The sequence below is a fragment of the Corvus cornix genome, chromosome 1A (genome assembly GCF_000738735.6).
Source record: "Corvus cornix cornix isolate S_Up_H32 chromosome 1A, ASM73873v5, whole genome shotgun sequence".
Taxonomy (NCBI): Eukaryota; Metazoa; Chordata; class Aves; order Passeriformes; family Corvidae; genus Corvus; species Corvus cornix.
The window spans coordinates 44,798,182-44,804,859 of NC_047057.1; the positions used below are offsets into that span (position 1 = coordinate 44,798,182).

Sequence of the window (6,678 nt, forward strand, 5' to 3'; positions counted from 1 at the left end):
AAGGCCGGCGAGGTGCCAGCCAGGAGCCGTTCCCAATGCGGATGTTGCTCCCAGCTGGCGCCTGGCTGGCTGTGGGCAGGAGCCAGCCCCTGGCCCAAGTGGGGTCAGGCGTTGGTGAGGGCAAAAACATCTCTGCCTTTAGGGAGCTGAGGTTTGGAGTGCCATCAAGTCAGCTTTGTGTCCGTGATGGTCTAAGGGAAGAGGTGTAAGAAGGTACTCATCAAGGAATGCCACTTTTTACTAAACCAAGAGGTATAGCTGAAAAAAAGGCAACTCTTTGAGCACCTATGCTGAGAGTGCTGCTCAGAGATTCCCCTACATGTGTCCCCATACCTGCCAGTGAAAGTGCTTACTAAACATGAACTGCAAGCTTTCAGTGTTTTGTAATGTGCCTGGATGATTTGCATTGGAAAACAAAACAGGACTTAACTATATTTAGCTCTTTCAAGCCTTTGAGTACCAGCCTGCTAGGTTATTAGAGGTGGTTATTATTATTTTGAGTGGTTGTCTTCTTTTGCCCGCTTCCATGTTTTTTGCCATACTTGATGTCTTCCTACAGATTCTTCCTTACCACCAACTTGCCACCATTTCTCTTTTTAAAAGGATATTTTTAGATGCTCTCTTCTGAGAAACTCACAATGCCCATGCATGGTACTCATGCATAGTGGGGATACTGCTGGCTGCAGCAACCAGCTCTGTCCCATTTGGACATTATTGTCACTTCACCCCCTTTCCTGTCTCTGTTTTGTGCAGCCACTTCTTTGGAGAAGCTCTCTGTGCTCACCCTCAGCACCAGCACTGCCCTTGCACCCGAGAACCATGGCAGCCAGCAGCCCCTGCTGCCTGCAGGGATGTTCCCCCAGCACAGTGCAAGGGTGCCCTGAAATGTGTGCTGAACCTCTGTGAATGTGGGAGAAAACCGGCCCTAAGGGCCCCCTGTGCTGCTCCTGCATGAAGGATGTGACAGAAGCCAGTGCCGGGAAGGACCTTCCCAGAAGAGTGAGGGTGGCACGGCATAGGGATCTGCAACTCACTGTCACACCCAGTACAGTGGCCAACATATCAGCAGCTAAAGATACTGGAGGGCTCCAAGGCTGTGAATGTGAGGGAGGCAAAGTCAAGGAAAAATTTTATTAACTGTGTTATTTTGTGTCTGTTCACTCAGAACAGTAGCTATCTCTGTTTGTTCACTCTCTTGTCACATAATGTGATACAGAGTCAAAATGGATTTTATTGTTTACCATTTGCATTTAAAAAACAATCCTTCCCAGTATGTGCTACAATAGGTCACTGTTACTGTTTCCCTCTCTGCTTAATAAAGTTATCATGGATGCATGACAGCATCAAGGGAAAAAAAGCATGTGGAGGCACCAGCTCTCTCAAAAATAACTTGTATTTCATTGATGAGAAAAGGTCAGAACCATTGGCCAAGTCCCACAGCTCAAGTGGGTTTGCAGTGGAAAGCACTGTAACTGCAAGCTTGAGCAGCAACTAAACCAATATCTAATTATAACACAGCCAAATGTTGTGTTGGCTGGGAACTGATATCTGAAGGTTGTTTCTCAGTTTATAAAGGGCAAAACAGTGGATCCCTTAACAGGAATCTCATTTGAGTTTTGTGATGCTTAATACAATTGACCAATTGACCATTTCCTTAACTGTAAGAGCAAGGATGAGTCAGTAATCTTTATGGCTTATTATTATTAAAAGAGTGTTTAATCAGTGAGTGGCAGGGAGACAATTGCAGTGGAAGTCAGTGCTTAGCAGCTTGTGAGTTATTAGGATAAACCCACTTGGTTGCAGTGAGTGAGGTCTGTAGCACCTCTGGTTTGCAATAGGTGAACTTTACTGGCTCTCAGATGTCTACACGCTCAGTGAGGGATCCCCCCCACCCCAAACCTACAAGAAGAGGCCTTTGGTGGGCTCCAAAGCCACACTTTATGTTTTGTGACAGCTTTCATGTGTGCCGAAAACAGAATCACACAATGGTTCGGGATTAAAAGGGACCTTAAAGATCATCTATTTCTAACCCCGCTGCCATGGGCAGGGACACCTCCCACTAGACCAGGTTGCTCAAAGTGCCATCCAACTTGGCCTTGAGCACTTCCAGGGATGGGAAGGTGGGTGGATTCAAAACCACATTACTGGTTCTCAGCAGGCTTGTTCCACAGCAGCTAAGCTTTCACCAGCAGGCTGTGAGCCAGCATGTGTTCCCTGGGACTGGGGTTCCTGCAGGCAGACAGGGTTCTGCCTCCACCCTTGTGGCATCTGCTGCTTGACGGTGGCCTGCTGGTGGAGGGGATGGGCTACAAAGCGTCTGTCTGGACTGTGGCAAGTGGGAGGTGTGGTGGTCTTACCATGCAAGCACTGCCAGTTGTGAAAGCCCAGCCCCATGCCGCTCCCAAGTAATGCCAGGGAAGGAAAACAAAATCCTCCAAAGAAGACAAAGGGGACAACACTTCTCCCCCAAACTTTGGTTTCCCCAGAGCCCTCAGACACTGCAGTGTTTTGGGAGAAAACATCTTTGGACAGCACTGTATAACCCAGCACCAACATCCACCAAGAGTGCAATTCTGCACCAGCTTGAGAGGGGGAATTGGGAAGACATAGATCTCCAGGGGTTACAGACAATTAAAATTAAAATGTTTTTTCAGTTTAATGAAAAAACATTCATAACATTACAGAAATTATACTAAAATTATGGTAATGCTCATACTCCTTTGCCAGCAAAGCAATAGGCTTTCTTTACTACAATTAATTCATAAAAAAACACCTTCCTTAACATAACAAGAAAGCAAATCCTTGCTTCCCCAGGTGAGGGAAAATGTGGAGATGACCCATGCAGGTCTATTTTTCAGGATGCCTTCAGATAAGCTGTTCCTCAGAATAAGCTGCACTGCTAACTCATGCTGCAGGAAAAGTAACAGTGCAGGAATTGTAACATGAAGCAAGAAGTTATCACAGTTGTGGATTTGAGTTTGGAGCTGGCATCCAGCTGGCAGAGACGGGGTGACTATTAAATATGTCAACAGCCCCAGATGAATGCCAGGATAGCCTTGTGAACAGGAACTCCTGATGGTGTTTTTTCTTGTAGTGTTGCTATTTTAGTTCTTTTTGATTTCTCTCTATTTTTGATGCTACATAGAGGATAAAAAAAGGCTCTGTCAGAGTCCTGGATGGAAAAGAATGAGAATGCCAGCTGGTCACTCCTCCTTTGCCCCTGGCTAGTGTAACTGCAGTGTATTTGACTTTTTTCAAGTCACAGAGGGTTTAAATGACAGGTATGGTATGGCCTCAGTGTATGTCATCATCTGCTGGGTATTCAAGGATTTCTAAGGATTTAAGCTTGCCTGTTGTTTGAGTACAGGATGAACAGTGATTTCTGTTCTCTGGCATGTGTTGTGTTTCCCTGAGGGTGGAAAGGGAGACTGGAATTTAAAGTGAATCTCATTTATTTAGTATTTCCCCGTACAAAAGCAAGGAGTTTTCCAAAGTTGACTGGAGTGCAGTCATTTGTGGAGAACAACCCGCGCCTGCTACCTGGGTTATGTTGGCGTGTAACAATACCTGTCTGCCCCATGAATGTCAGACAAAGCTGTCATAAATCCCGAAGGTCAGGCAGTAAAATTAATGGGAGTTGCAGAGAGCAGGACCTTGTCAGCTTCATAATAGTGCTGTGGGTGGAAAAAAAATTCTCGTGGTTTCCTTCAGGCTTCAGGCAACCCACCTACTGAAGCTCAGTGGTCATTATCCAATTACAAGTGCTTTTTGCCCAGAAGAACGCAGTCGTTATTGCTTTTAATGTGTTAAAGAGTCAGCAGCATGGAGCACAGGCAAGGGAGCAGACCCCACTGCAGTCTGCGGCAGGAGTTCCACGGATCGTCTCCTCCTCTTGCCCGTGGGTGTGGGAGCTCTTTGCAACGTGAGTTGTATTTTGTCATTTGCAATAATGCTTTGTCATTTCAGAGGCGACCGGGGAGCAGCGGGGGCCCGGCCTCTTCCCTCTTCTGCCTCGTCCAGCTGATCGGTATCAGCCAGAGGTGGGGCGTCCTGTTTATGTCCCCGAGCAGGACTGGGAGTGCTGGCCCGTCCCACCGGCACCGCCACTGTCCCTGGTCCCTGGAGCGCTGCCGCCGGGGCTGCTCCTCGGAGCGCCGAGGCCGGGCTCTTTGTCCGAGCTGCGGTACATGGTATTTACAGTGCCTTTCGGGGTTTCTGCCGGTCACCCGCCGCCACAAGGGAAATATTTTTATTCCCCCTCTGCTGCATAACTTGGCTTCTGTTTTCTTGTTGTTGTTTTTTTCCTCCTGCCTTTGTAGATGTTGGCTGCGGCCAGGGCCAAGTCACGGGGCAGGATGTGCTGCTTCTGCGGAGGTACAGACATGCGAATAAATGACATAGCTTTCAGGAACTTCTCCGGGCACTGGTAGGTGAGAATCTGTACCGCAGAGTTGTCAGCTTGGCTGGTGGCACAGCCCTGCACCACTTCATCCCCTCCTGACCCCCTGGCCTGGGGGCTGCCCAAGGGCAGCATCCCTCCCAAAATGCCTTTGTCAGAGGTGTTTGATGGCACAGACGGGGGTTGCTTGCACTGCAGAGTGGCTCTGGGCACGTTTACTTTGCACACACAGCTCCGCGCGAGCATTTTCAACCCCCTTAGGCGACTGCAGGCTGCATGTGCTGCCATGACCAGGTTCAGGGGCCTCCCTGTTCTGGTCACACCAGCAGCTCTGGGGGCCTTTTCAAGGACCTGCTGTGCAGGTCAAGAAATGGCCTCTTGTTGTAGCTCTCTAGAGAAAGAGAGGCTGATCAGGTCCAGGCAGCCATGTCCAGGAAAAGGTGAATGCTGAGGCTTCCTCGTCTCCCGTGGCTGGGGTCCCTTGTCCCTGTATGTGCCTACAGCTGCAGAGGTGACAGTGTCCCTGCTTGGACTTCTGTTTAACTTCCCTGCCCCTATGCAGCATTAGTTTAATCCTCTGCTTCTGTGCCAAGAGCATCTTGCTGATGCTCCTCAAGCTACACAAGTACCTGTGCATCTTCCTGCCCCCTCACCTGCCCCTGTGGGGCAGTTGGGCAGTAATGACCCCTCAGGGTGCTCTTGGGTTTCTTCTGCAACCCTGGGGGGATTGGAGGATCCTGTCCCAACCACCATCTGCCACCAGCACCTCACATTAGGTGAGGTGAATCTCTAATCCTTGTCTGTGTACCTGCAATAATGTTTTCTTATCTCCTTCAGGTGTTACTCAGATAAAGCCCAAGCAGAGATTATGCAGCAGATTTGACCACACGGAGGCTTCACAAATGCTTGAGGTACAGAGGCAAGTTGCATCTGATGCAAATCAAGGAAAGCTCTGATGAAGGGCAGAGACAGAGAGAGAACATATTTTTTACACATATACATCTTGAAGTTATAATACGAGAAATATCTCCTACTGATCCAGGTAGAGATCATGTGTGTGAATCTGCCACAGGAACTGCAGTGAGGAATGCCCTTTCCTCCAGGTTAATGCCAGCCTAATGGATGGTTGTCTGGTTTTAATCTTTTTGCCTTGTTTGTGTACCTCAGCATGTGTCCTGAGCCTGGAGCTGGGCTGCATTTTGCATCTGCTAGAAGGGGTGCATATCCATGTCCACAGCAAGTCAGTTCAGGGAAATTTCACTAATGTTTGCTTTAGGAAGCAACTTTACTCTTCTCAGCAATTTTCATACAGATCTGATGGCCTTTTGCCAGCTCTAATTTCCAGATGACTTAAAAGCCATGTCTTGTATTTAATTTCTATGTATAAGTCTGAGACAAGATATCAAAGAAAGAAATGCTGTCAGTGTGAGCAACCTGCCTGGTCAGGGGGAGCTCAGAGACATGAGCAGAGAAAGCACCATCTGGGAAATGTAGAAGTGAGCATGGAGATGCACATACACCTTCATCCATGCCTGCAACCCCCCTAGACCTTCCAGCAGCCTGGCAAACTTCTCGTATCTGTCTTCTACAGCTGTGAAAGTGTCCAGATACCTCGAACTGCATATTGCAGTGCAACAAAGCTTGGGCATGATGGTATTTTTCTGGGCTACAGGACTCAGGCTTAAGTGTACCCATGAGTGCATCACACCAGTGATACATCACATGTTCAAGCAACCCAGCATTATATTTGCTCCCAAGGACCCCTAAGAGTGATGGAGAAGTGAGGAGATGGGCTAGACACAGAGAGTGGCTCTCCCAAGGCCTGCTGCAGCACACTGGTGTCTTGGCCATGCTAACATTTTCAATATGCCAGCAAGTTCCCATATATAGTGCATTTCCCAGCTTTTGAGCCTTGCCGAGGCATCATTGCATTCCCTTGAAGCAATACAAGGCATTCATGAAGTTTCTGTGCTGAACTGTGGGAAAAGTGCGGCAAGAAGCTGTGACCCCTGGGTAAGAGCATGCTTTGGAAACACCGTCATCAAAAAATCAACACATCAGCCCAGAAGGCCCACAGACAGCTGATCCCCTCCAGCCTTATCAGAGAGAGAGCTCCTGTGGATGCTGAGGCAGCAGCCACTGGACATTTTTGAGATGTTTATTCTATCGTGTGTTGATATTGAAGTCAATACGATAACTAAAAATAAAGATTTAAAAAAATACACTGCAGCTATTTGTTCCTGAATTGTTATGTTTACCCATACCAGCCCAGATTTCCA

The 6,678-nt window shown here is 48.0% G+C and overlaps 1 long non-coding RNA gene across 2 annotated transcripts; it reads left to right on the forward strand.

Moving 5' to 3' along the window:
- Positions 1 to 3,836: 3,836 nt before the first annotated feature.
- On the forward strand, positions 3,837 to 5,351 carry LOC109146104. Of its 2 annotated transcripts, none has more exons than XR_002047912.1 (3): positions 3,837 to 3,922; positions 4,320 to 4,426; positions 5,237 to 5,351. It is a non-coding gene; the product is annotated as an uncharacterized LOC109146104 (long non-coding RNA). The 2 variants fall into 2 exon arrangements; XR_002047911.2 differs by having other exon boundaries at positions 3,871 to 4,190.
- Positions 5,352 to 6,678: the final 1,327 nt, after the last annotated feature.